This window comes from Salvia hispanica, chromosome 2 (genome assembly GCF_023119035.1).
Source record: "Salvia hispanica cultivar TCC Black 2014 chromosome 2, UniMelb_Shisp_WGS_1.0, whole genome shotgun sequence".
Taxonomy (NCBI): domain Eukaryota; kingdom Viridiplantae; phylum Streptophyta; class Magnoliopsida; order Lamiales; family Lamiaceae; genus Salvia; species Salvia hispanica.
In genome coordinates this window covers 26035176-26049987 of record NC_062966.1, presented here as the reverse complement: position 1 = coordinate 26049987, position 14812 = coordinate 26035176, and positions in this window count along the sequence as shown.

The window sequence follows — 14812 nt, the reverse complement described above, 5'->3', positions numbered from 1 at the left end:
AGGGTATTGTAGTTTGGAATTTGTATAACCATTAAAGCGAAAGCACATCCCTGGAATTCTCCTTATCTCTATACTTTTCTCTCCGTGATTTGCTTGCTTTTAGTTGTTTACTGTTTTTAATATTTACTGTTTTCAAAAAGTTACAAAAAAATTCTTGTTTCTCCAGATAGTAATTGAGTTCTAGTAGAAGATAGACACTTTGTGTACATCTTCCCCGTGTTCGATACTCGGTACTAACCTTTTGCTATACTATACCTACTCTGTATACTTGCAGGTATTTATAGTGCAAATAAAAAGTGCATCACTAGGCTATTGCTAGCCTATTGCCATTGGAGATACTCTGACAACTCCCTTCTCTCTCCTCACCCACATTGAGAAACCCATTTTCTTTTCTCTCTCTTTGGCAAAAAAAACCGAAAACCTCTTTTTCATTCTCTACATTTCTTCATTCTCGACATCCGCCGCCTCTGCCATCTTGCCGCCGCCAAATTCCGGATGTTGTCTTGCCTCAGTTCCTTTCTTTCTCTCTGCTCGGTCTCATATCACACTGCGTGAGGTGGGGGCGGAGACGCGAACACCGTAGGGTCGGAGGTCAAAGAAAGGAGCTTTCCAGCGGTACTCCGGGGCAGGATGGAGGGGTCGGCCAGCCCCACTCGACCCCACCTGGATCCGCCGCTAATCACACTATTAATTTCTAGGTCTTACACATATTACTAGTATTTTAGTACTTCCTCCATCCCTAAAAAGTATATACATTTGGTTTGACACAAGTTTAATGTATAATTGGTAAAGTAAAAGAGAAATTGATAGAAAACATTTTTTAAGTATTGTTAGTAGAGAATGAGTCTCACCTCATTAGAGAGAAAATAGTTTCTAAAATTAGAATATTCATACTTTTTAAGGACATACTAAAAATGAAAGACTTCATAGTTTTCAGAGACAAAAGGAGTAAAATTGTTTTTTCCTTGGAATAAAATCCACGTCATCCATGGATGAGACTATATTTTAGAGCTGACAATTTTTACACGACACGATAATCTAATAAAAATCCACACAAAAATAATGAGTTTTAGTCAAGCCTTATGGATTCGTATCCTGTAGAGAATAAATAATAACAAAACAATTAGCACAAGAAAACTTCTAATCGGAATGCATGCACCCTAATTAAAGTCTTTTATTCGTACTTCAAATTATTGGCATATTTTAGATCATTCGCGGCCGCCCGAGGCATCGCATTGCCGCTGGCTACATGCACGTCCACACTTCCTCGTCTGGCTCCTCGTAATTTTCTCAGAAGACTTCACAATCAGATCCCCACGGTTTTATTAAATTCCGTAATTCATTTCATCGAATTAATTGTTCCGGGACTTGGGATAATTTTACAAGTTAAAATTATTCAGGAATTAATTTAATAATCTAAATAATTAAATTATTATCAGCTTGGGCCCAAAGTATTTTAATTAGTCCGGCCCAAAGATAGATTAATTTTGATCCCAAGTCTTTTAAGCTTAGTAGCAGGCCCAAATCTTGAACTACTTGCTGGCCAACTTGTTTTTTAAATTAGGAGGAGACTCATCTTTTAAGCTTAGTAGCTTAGGGATTTTTCGAATTAACAAGCTTGTTTTAGGGTACTGGGTGATGTGGGGAAGGCCTATGGGTTTCGGTGTAACTAGTGTTATCACACGTGCTATGCACGGGTCATAATATTTTCAAATAATGATAATAAATTTTAAGATTTAAATAATGAAGATAAATTTTAAAAGTAGATTAAAAATATAAGATTTTCAAATAATGAAGATAAATTCTAAGATTCAAATAATGAAGATAAATTCTAAGGTAAGTAGATTAAAAAAAGAGATGTAAAGAGAATATAATGATATTTATGGATAGAGAATATGTGTTAATTATAATAAAGTATTCAAAACACTATAAACAATTAAAAATATTATAAACAATAACAAAAAGAGAAATGCACTTCTCTCAACTCACTCTAAGTGAAACATTGCAAACCGGACTCTAAATAAAACATTTCAAATCGGGCAAACAATTTTATACAATTTCAATTTATGATATGAGGAGTAAAATAAAATAAATCAAATGACAAAGAGAGAGATATAAAACAAAAGATCAAATAGTATGTGTTAGTTAGAATAAGATCTACAAATAAAGGAAAATGTGCGACTAATGACAAAAAGGTAAAAAAAATATATAATTTAAATAAATAAATAGTTCAACAATTTTGTTCAATAAAACATAGATATTCATAAATAGGAACAAAAACTTAGAAAGATTAGTACGACCGAAATAAATAATTATTAGTACTACCAAAATAAATAAAATATAATTCAAATTTTAATTTCTGTGAATTAAAGAAAAAAAGATATATTTTACAAAAATAAAATAATTAATATAAGAATTTAATTTTAATTATATTAGAATTAGAATATCCAAAAAGTTCCAAAAAAAGCCCAATAAAAGTTAACATGCCTGCCCAAAAAATATAAAAACACACAACATCCCAAATAAATAATACTCATGGGCCAAACATTAGTCCATTTAAAATTTTAAACAATAAAAATAATTTAATAATCTAAATAATTAAATTATTATCAGCTTGGACCCAAAGTTGATTAATCCGGCCCAAAGATAGATTAATTTCGATCCCAAAGTCTTTTAAGCTTAGTAGCAGGCCCAAATCTTGAATTACTTGCTGGCCAACTTGTTTTTTAAATTAGGAAGAGACTATCTTTTAAGAGCTTAGGGATTTTTCAAATTAACAAGCTTGTTTTAGGGTACTGAGTAATGTGGGGAAGGCCTATGGGTTTTGGTGTAATGAGGAGGATAAGAGCGTGTACATTGTTTGCCAGAAGCTTGCTTCGTCTAGCTTTATTGATTGTGTTTTCAATAGAAGAAAGGATGGAAAGGAGAGGCCCATTGCTTATGAAATAAGTTTTTGGGGAGTGGCTGGTGAGGAGATATGTGAGATTTTGATGCGCTTGCATTTAGAGGGGCTAACTGTTGGTTACCTGAGTTTAAATTGTCTCAGTTTCGATGAATTTGGTCGGGTGTGTGTAGATTTAAGCGAGGTTTTAAAAAGCGGTAGGAGAGTGATCAGGCTTGCAAGAATTTGGAATTTGGTTTGAAAGATATGTTCTTGGAGCAAAACACTGTGTTTCTTAGTCCTGAGGTGTTGTTGCAGTTATTTTTGAATGCTGGGTTTGAGTTGAATTCACGAAATGTGTCCAAAGTTGGTCCTGTTTCAGATGTTTGGTCACTTGCCTCTTTGCTGGTTTGGTTTCTTGTTGGAAGCTCTGTTGAGGAAGAAATGGAGTCTTTCTTTCATATCATTGGAATTGCCATGTGCTCCCACCATGAAAATCTCATAAAGAGTATAGCTTCTTACTATGAGTAAATAGGGTCTGACCATCATCTATTTCTTTTTGATTCGGGGACATGTTTCGAATAGTAGTCTCCAGTTTGTGACCTAGCTGGGTTGATCTCACCTGAAAAGGCAAGGCTGATGCTAAGTCTATATAAATATGCTTAGGCCAAATTAAATCTTCACAGAATTAAGCTGTTAAAATAAGGGTTAGGCCATATTATTACTGCTGATACCAGTTCCTTAGCAAATATAGCCACTTTTTGAATCATTAACTATTGCAAAAACTCATCTCTAATAAGAGCCTGAGGGTCAAAATCTTGGTGCCTGGTTAACTTGTACCAATATGACCTCACAGTAAAATTTTCTCATCGCAATTAATAATATATTAATTACATTCTAGAATGAGTTCAGTATAATATTATAGAGTTGTAGTTTCTCATAGTAGATGTAAAACAAAAGATTATAGTATGTCTTATTTACCTCGATGTATCCATGATGTGGTTGATTGTGATTTTTCTTTTTTCGTCTATTGTTCATGGTGCCGTATATGTGGCTTATAATTTCTTGGATTAATCTCAGGACTTGACTCGTTTAAAGTTATGTCTGTTATATTTGTGGATGGTGAACAACAATTGTGCATCAGTGGTGATAACGAAGGTGTTATATGCATCTGGGGTGCTACTTTTCTCTTTTCCGAAGTGCCAATGAATAAGTTTCACGAGAATAAGGACTGGCGCTATAGTGGCATTCGTGCAATGACAAATTCTGGCACTGACTATCTCTACACCGGCAGTGGAGACAGATTAGTATAAGCACGGTCGCTGCAGGTATTTGTTCTTGCTCCCTTAATGTCGCCATTATAAGTCAGATTTTGGGTGTTTTTGAATTGTTCAGGATCATAGCTTCGTTTGTGCTATGAGCGGTCACAAGTCAGTAGTCTCGTCACTTATAGTTTGCAGTGGCATTCTATACAGTAGAAGCTGGGATGGGACTGTTTGATTATGGTCTCTTGGTGATCACAGTCCTCTAACAGTAAATAGGGTCTGACCATCGTCTATTTCTTTAAATTCGGGTACATGTTCCGAATAGTAGTCTCCAGTTTATATCGGCATGGGAAGCTATTCATTGGCCAAGCCGATAGAATTATAAAGGTACCCTTTCTGTTAATTGCTATGATCAGTTTTGATAAGAGAAAATCAAATTTTGAATTTTTTAAATTGAGTAAAATCTGCATATATATGATGTTTTTGTATTAAGTGCTGCAACTTGTGACAAACCAGGTCTACTATGGAGTGTAGCAAGGGCTTGTCGGTCGTCTTTTCTCATCGATCTCGTGGTTTCCAAGTAACTGGAACTGCCAAGTAATATTCGGTCATGACCCTCTGGTGCTCGATCTCAACCAGCTCTTCATAGCGTATGGTGCCGAGCCATTAACCGCTGTACCACTGAGCTAATCCGAGCTCAAGCTTCTGTGTTTCGCTTCTCATTTGGCTCAGCTCTTTTAACACTTGATCCTGAGATTTATTATGATGTACATAAAGATTAATTTGAACAAATGAAAATAATAAATAAGTCAGCCCTAAGAATTGTATGAATCTAAACCAACTATTGCATGGTCCAATGACGGACCCAGGTGGGGTCAGCCGTCCCCACTATTGGCCGATGAGTGCCGAAAAATGGAGAAAAAGAAAGAAAAAATTTAAAATAAAAGTCTTAAAAAGTCTAATAAAAGTAATTCAGTGATACTACATCAATGTCTTGAGACGTGTGTGAATATTTCCAAATAATGGACACTACATATAATATTATGGAAACGTTTAGGTATCAAATATCTAGTAATTCATTCTATTATTAAGTATTATTTTTATTATTTTAAAATAATTTTATCCTCCATATTTGTATAAATTGGGTTTTGTCGTGTAAACAATGTTAAAAAAATCAAATGTAAGTTGTGTTGTTACGGTGTGTTATCAAATACTAACTAATTTATAGTAATAACTAATAACTAATATCAATGGTGTATGTTAGAAATATCAACTTTAAGACATAAATTTATCAATCTTCTTGTGTTGATAAACTTATGTCTTTGTATTGATATTTTAAATTTACATGTTGTATTGATGTAATTATGTCTTTATATTGATAATTTTAATACACAGAATTGAAAGTTATTAGTTATTATTGTAAATTAGTTAGCACACTAGCGCAACCCGTGTTATTACTAACTAAAAGTGATGATTTAAGACACAAATTTCCTTTATTTTATCTAAAGTTGTCTTTTCACTTAATCTACTGAATACAATTTTAAAATAAAAATTAAAAGCGTGAGTAATTTGGAAGAGAGGAGTAAATTATTTATGTGATTATAATAATAGGAAATATTACGAAGATTTAATTCAACCACTTAAGTAATTCAATTTTGTTATTTGATTATATATTCAGACTTATAGCATGAACATTTCAAACATTGTAGTGCAGAGCCATTGCTATCCGGCTGAGTTGAGCTCTCTCGAATCCCATCTCCGGCAATATGTTTTGCAACAACTCACCAGCCAAACAGAGGTTGCTTGTGTCTGCAAAGAGGCGGGGCGAGGATTCGTGGTCGTTTGAGATAAGCGCAGGCGGCCTAGTTATCAGCTTTATGGGTGAGTTTTTTGGAAAAAAATTTAATTTAATTGTGTTTGTTGAATGTAGCCGTGACAAGTGAGCATATGGCTCGTTTTCTTGCGGTGCATGAAGGCATGGGGAAGTGAAGTGGTTATAACTAGTGGCGGATCCAGCGCCTCTAAATGGAGGGGGAATTTATTAGTAGTAATATTTAAAAATTAAATAGTATAATATTTTAATATACTTTTAGTAATAAAATAATATTTCATCCGTCCTATTAAATATAAAATATTTTCCTTTTGGGATTTTCCCGTTAATTTCTACCTTATTGGGATGGAGGGAGTGTATTAATATTCAAGTATCACTCTGCGACATAATTTCTACGAGTATCCGTATCTTAAAAATATGGTTACTTTTCTTGCTTGGTTTTCATCGATCGATCATACTATGGTTACTTTTTGCTTATTTCATGCTGCTTCTATTTTTGTTGGGGGTGAAGGAGATCGAGACAAGATGGATTGGTCAGGCGGGAGTGTATGTGCCAGACAAGGCTGAGAAGAAGGCGCTCACTGCAGCTCTTGCTGAAAAGGTTAGTCAAAATGCAAAAATGCAAAATGCTTTTGTAGTGACATGATTGTGATCATTGAATCTTAAGTATGTTATTGCAGAAGTGCATTCCTGTTTTCCTGGACGAAGATACTGCTAATTAGTACTACAACGGCTACTGCAACCGTATTATCTGGCCTCTGCTGCACTACCTCGGACTTCATGATATAATGCGTGATTCATGTTTCTTGAAAGCTGAAGAAGAAAACTTTCTCAAGCGCATTGATGCTTCCAAATATCAGTGTGGAAGAAGGTTAGCAATACCTTCATCAATTGGTAATTTCGTAAGCAAATTAGCCGCAAGTTATGAATATGGTAGTGTATCAGGTATCGACAGGTTAGATGAGCTTAAAGATCTTAGATCCTTTATGCTTCTCGGAACAGGGTATTTTGGTCTTGGACAAATTGGCTTCAAAGAAAGCTCAATCAACTTTGAGATGTCACAATCCTTGAGGATATTTGTAGTAGAAAGTTGTGAATTTGAAGGGGAAAAGTTACTAATCAAGGTGGGCGAACTAATTCATTTAAGATACTTGAGTTTGAGGTTGTCTAAGATGAGAGAGCTACCAAAGTCTGTATGCAACATTCCATACTTGCAGACCTTAGATTTGCGAGTATCATCAGGTATTGTTCTTAGATTGCCAAATGTGATTTGGAAGATGAAAAGATTAAAGCATCTGTTTCTCAATCGCGGAATAGAAGTGATTGGAGGAGGGGAGAAACTAAGGCTGGATGGGCTAGAGGAGTTGGAGACACTAGAAGAGATCACATGTGAGACTTGTTGCATTGTAGACATCCCCAAATTGATCAGTCTACAGAGTATACATGTTGCAGTTAGTGACGTGGATAGCATGTCAATTGTGTTGAGCAACAAAAAGAGTCAATGTGAGATTGGCCTTTGGGTTATGTCATGTGATATAAGTTCGGACAAAGATATGGAGGTTTTGCATGATGGGATGATGTCTCCGTCATTGGTTGATTTGGAGATGTATAAATGCAATATGAGTGGCAGTTTTTCATACTACAAACAAGGGATGTGTCAGAATTTAGTAACGTTGAAACTAAATGAATGCAAGGTTAAGTTAGATGTGATGGAGTTTGGCGAGTATCCCATGTTGCGAACTCTGTTGCTGGACGGCATCGAGATGACATAACATTAATTTGCCATGCAAAATCATTCCCACAACTCAAGAAGCTTCATCTCTGCAATTTGAGTGATTTAAAGAAATGGGAACTAGAATATGGAGCAATGTCAAAACTTGATTACTTGTCGATCCGTGGGTGCCGCAATTTGGAGGAGCTTCCACTTTATTTGAGTATCATCATTACTCTTCGACGGATAACAATCTGTAGCATGCCAGTTGAATTCATGTAGATGAAGGAGAATATGCGCCATATGTCAACGTTCTTAAAGAATGACACATATAATAATATGACTTTTTGGAATTTCTTTATGTACTCACAAGACTCAAGGATTCTATTGCTCACAAGACTCAAGGATTCTAATCTTGAGTTTAGATATCAGTTTTCAATACTTATCATTGCTTGGTCTTCAGATAAAATTGAGAATTTTTAATAAAGAAAAAAATCTTCTTGAAATTATGTGTCAGAATGACTTGAAATTTGCACAGTTGAATAACTTGAAATTCGCACGGTTGAAATAACTTGAAATTCGCACGGTTGAAATAACTTGAAATTCGCACGGTGCTTTCGAATCTAGCTTACATTAACTTTCTTTCATTGGGTACCTTGTACAAGTACGTACAAAACGTGAGAAGAAGAGGAAGACATTTTCGGCCACAATTCTTGCAATCCGAACCCAAGTCCATGTCCCACTTCTCAAGAGCATGATAATTACTTTTTTTTTAGCTTGATAATACGTTACTTGGATTAATTCCTATGTTGTTGCTCCGAACATTTAATTAGATGTTTGTATGGATGAAATACTCTTATCTTGATTTTATCTATGTTGTTTACATCTTAATTTGGTATGGCGAATTCTTCTCTTATGTGCACACTTGATGTTGATTCACTTGGTCTATCCTTTTGTCTCTTTAACTTACGAGTAGATGGACAATGTAGATGACATGCTATTAATCTAAACTTGGTTTAAATGATAGGTTGATAGTGGATTTAATGAAAAGCGTATGGTAATTGGTTGTAGTTCCTCGTGCTACGTAGGATCTTGAATTAATGACAATGAGCTTGAGGATAAGTGTTTAACTCAAAAGTTTGCATGAGATAAACATGTTTAATGCTAATAATCTAAGGTATATAGTATCCATCCGTATATATGTATCCCAACATGCTTGAATAATTTGATACTTTGATGTTTTTCATCCATCAAATCTAATGTTTGTGAGGAGCAACCATCTCTCAATTGATTACTCTTAGTTTTAATTCACTTTTCTGTTTTCATAACATTGAAATAAACAATCTTTCTAAAATCAAAAATCAATCATTAACGCTTGCATTTCTTTTTAAATTAAACAATCCATTGCCTCCCTATATTCGACCTCAGAGAACTACATTTTCCGTTGTATTCTTGCTGCTCAATTGTAATATTGAGGATAACTAATTAACCTTGCGAATATAAGACACAAAATCAGATACCTAATTTACACATCACATGATAACTATTTATAATAATCTATACTCTTTGCAATTCGACTCATATTGATTCTAGGAAAGAACCAATAGAGAAAACCCAAAATGGAGAAATGAAGCACATACATATTGGAACATCAGATCTTGATGGACATTGGCACGCCGAACTGAAGCAATACCACTTTATAACGCTAGTATTCGTTTTGCTCCAGAAAATACTTAATTTTATTTTTTTTCAAGAATTGCTAAAAGTACGATTGAGAACAAACCTTCTTTCCAAAAAAATCATCTTTGAAATCTTTAATGAGTTTCTGGACTTCAGGAAGTTCTATAGCCCACGTGAACCTTTCCTAATCAATCCCTATTGGACACTGTGGCAAGGATCATCATGAGAGCGGAACTTGTATGCTTGCAACATGTAGTCAAGCAAGAGATATTGTAAAATTGGGAACATGGAGACACGAGGACTTACCGCAACTTCTACACGAGTAACTCTACCTTGATCCTCAACTGCTTCAGGAGTACCATCAACTCCGAGAATGCTAGTGCAGACACTTACAAAATGTGTTGCAAAATCATGCATTTTGAATCTGGAAAAACAATGTGAGTAAGCAAATTTATTATAAATCTTCACACAAAGAGACTGGCGAAAAAAAAAAGTATTACGCCACGGAATCAGCCATCAGAACTGCGCGTAGCAGCTCAGACCGTGATGGAAAAGTGCAGTAGGCTTCAAGAGATGGGAATGGAGTGTGAAGAAACCATCCGACTTTAATGTTGTGGTTATATTCCTTGAGATATTTCGGTAGTAACATCAGGTAGAAGCCATGACACTAAACGATATCACCAACCTCGTAATGATTTATGATAACATCCGCTAACATCCGGTTCGCCTTCTGATATGCTGCAAACTGAGACTCATAACTCCACGTCGTTGCAGGACGTCGGTCCTCTTGTGGGAGGCCAAGATTGTGGAACAGAGGCCGCCGTATATTGTTGTTGTTGAAGTTTGTAGTATACAAACTTTGACTTTTGTCAAATTTTCATATCCCACATCGGTGGGGAGTTAAAAAGTTGGGGGAGTGGCTGCCTATAAAAGGAGCACTCCTCCCTCATTTGTAAATCATCCTCAAACATTTGTTTCTCTTCTCCAATTAATATAATTGGGCTCTACTCAGGGTGCTCGGAGACGTAGGCAATTTGGCCGAACTCCGTTATCAAAGTTTCGGGTGTGTTCTTTCTTTATTATTTATTTTGTTCCGCATTTATTTCTGGGTATGCTTTTTTGCTGTGATATTGTATTCAATATTATTTGCATGTTTCGTAGTAGTGTTTTGTACACCGACTGATAAATTCTGTTTGGAGTCTGATAATTAAGAGAGGACGATATCCCCAACAGTCTTTCCATAGAATTTATTTTGGGGAAGTAATTTTATCGAGGTAGACCCCATTGGGTTAACTCTAAAATTACTGAATCGGTTCATTTCACTATTTGAGAGAAAATTTGCCCGGTTTTCTCAACAAGTGGTATCAGAGCCAAGGTTCATCCTTGGTTCTTTTTGTCTGTAATATTGAATACTTTATTTTGAGTCTGTAATGGCGGGTAATGATCAAGAAGTCAAGGCTAGTTCTTCGTCATCGTGATCAAGGTTTGCACTGTCATTTATGAAATTGACGGTGGAGATATTTGACGGTAGTGGCCATTTTGGTATGTGGCAGGGAGAGGTTCTAGACTCTCTTTTCCAGCAGGGTCTTGACATTGCCATTGAAGAAAAGAAACCAGAAGATATAGATGATAAAGATTGGAGTACCATAAATCGGTTAGCTTGTGGAACAATTCGGTCGTGTCTGTCCAGGGAGCAGAAGTATGCTGTCAAGAATGAGACTTCTGCACATAGATTGTGGAAGACATTGGAGGACAAATTTCTGGAGAAGAGTGGTCAGAATAAGCTCCTTATGAAGAAAAGGTTGTTCCGATTTGAATACCGGCCAAGTACCACTATGAATGAACACATTACTTTGTTTAATCAGTTAGTAGCAAACCTGCTAAATTTAGATGTGAAATTTGAGGATGAGGATCTGGCATTGATGTTGTTGTCGTCTCTTCCTGATGAATTTGAACATCTGGAGACCACATTGCTCCATGGTAAAGATGATGTGTCTTTAGATACTGTATGTTCTGCTTTGTATAGTCATGAATTGCGAAAGGCAGATAAAATGAAAGGCAAAGCAGTTACAGATGAAGCATTAGTAGCAAGGGGTCGTCAACAAGGCCGATCAAAGGAGAGAAGAGGAAGGTCCAAATCGAAAGGACGAGCTGCCAAAGATGAGTCTGCTTTCTGTTATGAGAAAGGACATTGGAAGAAAGACTGCCCGAAGTTGAAGAAGAAAGAAAATGCTTCGCATGATGCAAATGTTGCTGAATGCAAAAATGATGCGGAGTCGGATTGTTCTTTTACCGTTTCACCTACAACATCGCATCCAGATGAGTGGATATTGGATTCAGGTTGCACCTATCATATGTGTCCCATCAGGGAGTGGTTCTTTGATTTTGAAGAAATTAATGGCGGACTTGTTTACATGGGAAATGACAGTCCATGTAAGACGGTCGGGATAGGCTCAATCAAGCTGCAAAATCAGGATGGATCCACCAGAATTTTGAAGGATGTGCGGTACGTGCCCCAGTTGAAGAAGAATCTCATCTCTTTGGGGGCCTTATAATCTAAAGGACTAGTTGTGATGATGCGAGATGGAATTCTTAAAGCAACTTCAGGAGCATTGGTGATGTTGAAAGGCGTTAGGAAGAACAATTTGTTTTACTACCAAGGTAGTACGGTTGTTGGGACAGTAGCAACTGCGACTTCGAGTAACAAGAAGGATGCAGAAGCGACGAAGCTTTGGCATTTGCGATTGGGACATGTTGGTGAGAGATCATCGCAAATTCTCGCCAAGCAAGGATTACTGAAAGGTACGAAGTCTTGCAAATTAGATTTTGTGAGCATTGTGTCCTAGGGAAACAACGAAGAGTGAAATTTGGCACTGCAATCCATAATACAAAGGGAATTCTGGATTACGTGCACTCTGATGTATGGGGACATGCCAAGACTCCGTCACTTGGAGGTAGACACTATTTTGTCACTTTTGTTGATGATTTTTCCAGAAGAGTTTGGGTGTACACTATGAAGAGCAAAGATGAAGTCCTTGGGATTTTTCTAAAATGGAAAGCTCAAGTTGAAAATAAGATGGGGAAGAAGATCAAGGTTCTCCGATCAGATAACGGTGGAGAATACAAGAGTGATCCTTTCCAAGATGTATACCAGGAGTGTGGCATAGTTCGGCACTTCACAGTGAGAAATACACCACAGCGAAATGGAGTGTCAGAGCGTATGAATCGAACACTAGTGGAGAAAGTCCGTTGTATGTTGTCTAATGCTGGGCTAAACAGGAAATTTTGGGTTGAGGCCATCACATACGCTCAACACATTGTCAATCGTTTGCCATGTTCTGCCATTGATGGCAAGACTCCTTTAGAGATATGGTCCGGTAAACCTGCAACTGATTATGATTCTTTGCATATTTTGGGTTCTGTTGCATATTATCATGTCACTGAATCAAAATTGGATCCACGTGCAAAGAAGGCTTTGTTTATGGGTTTCAGTGCTGGTGTTAAAGGATATCGGTTATGGTGTTTGGAGTCTGAGAAGACGATTATAAGTAGGGATGTTACCTTTGATGAATCTTCCATGTTGAATAAGGTAAATCCAAATAGTTGTGATACTTCGCAGCAGGTGGACTATACCCAAGCAGGTGGAGTTCGAAGATGCAGTTGTGATCCCGACTACGAACACCACAAATGACTCTCCTACGGAAGAAGAAGAGTCAGATGATGAAGAGGTTCCACCCCAAGAACCTTCGCAGCAATCAGAGCCAATTGCAGTCAGGCGAACGAGGCGGGAAAATAAGAGACCTGCTCGTTTTGCGGATATGGTAGCATATGCGCTTCCAGTTGTTGATGATATTCCAGGTATCTTTTCAAAAGCTGTTGAAAGTTCAGAAAGCGATGGTTGGAAAGGTGCTTTGGAAGAAGAGATGAAATCTCGCGATGGTTGGAAAGGTGCTTTGGAAGAAGAGATGAAATCTCTTCAGAAGAACAAGGTGTGGAAGCTGAAGCCGTTGCCGGAAGGAAAGAAGACAATTGGATGTAAATGGGTTTTTTCAAAGAAAGAGGGATTTTCTCACAAAGATGATGTTCGCTACAAAGCAAGATTGGTAGCTAAAGGCTACGCCTAGAAGGAGGGAATTGATTACAATGAGGTATTTTCTCCTGTTGGTAAACATTCCTCCATTAGAATTTTGTTGGCTTTGGTAGCGCAGTTGAATTTGGAACTAGCTCAACTTGATATGAAGACCGCGTTTTTACACGGTGATTTGAAGGAGGAAATCTATATGACCCAACCGGAGGGATTCAAGGTTGCTGGTAAAGAAAATTGGGTTTGCAAGTTAAACAAATCGTTGTACGGATTGAAGCAGTCTTCAAGACAGTGGTACAAACAGTTTGACAAATTTATGAAGGATCAGATGTACACAAGAAGCAAATACGACCATTGTGTGTATTTGCGCAGACTTCAAGATGGGTCCTACATCTACCTACTCTTATACGTTGATGATATGCTGATAGCATCAAAGAGCCAAGTTGAAATTGACAGATTGATGGCTCAGTTGAGTAGGGAGTTCGAGATGAAGGATTTGGAGGAAGCCAAGAATATTCTCGGCATGGAGATTACAAGGGATAAAGAGGGAGGCAAGCTTTGGCTGACACAGAAGCAATATTTGACCAAAGTACTTCAGCGTTTTGGTATAAACGATGATTCCAAACCTGTAAGTACCCCGCTTGCTCCTCATTTGAAACTTAGCTCTCAATTATCTCCAAATACGAATGATGAGCGAGAATATATGGCGAAAGTTCCCTATGCTAACGCAGTTGGAAGCTTGATGTATGCAATGGTGTGTACAAGACCAGACATTTCACACGCCGTCGGTATTATGAGCAGATACATGCATGATCCAGGCAAGGGTCATTGGCAAGGGTCATTGGTAAGCTGTGAAATGGATTCTGCGGTATATCAAAGATACTGTAGATATTGGTTTGTTGTTTGAGCAAGATAAATCACTTGGTCATTTTGCAGTTGGATATTGTGATTCCGACTATGCTGGTGATTTGGATAAGCGAAAATCTACTACTGGCTATTTGTTCACTTTAGCAAGTGAGCCAGTTAGTTGGAAGTCTACCTTGCAGTCAACGGTAGCTTTATCTACGACAGAGGCAGAGTACATGGCCATTACTGAAGCTGTGAATGAGGCAATTTGGCTTCATGGGTTGCTGAAAGAATTGGGTGTTGGTCAGAAACAACTTGAAGTGTATTCTGACGGCCAGAGTGTTATTCATTTAGCAAAGAATCATGTCTTTCATGCAAGGACGAAGCACATTGATGTTCGCTATCATTTTGTGCGGGAAATTCTCGAAGAAGAGGAAATTGTCATAAGAAAGGTTCCGACTTTGGAGAATCCTGTAGATATGTTGACTGAAGAAAGCCAAGTTTGAATATTGTT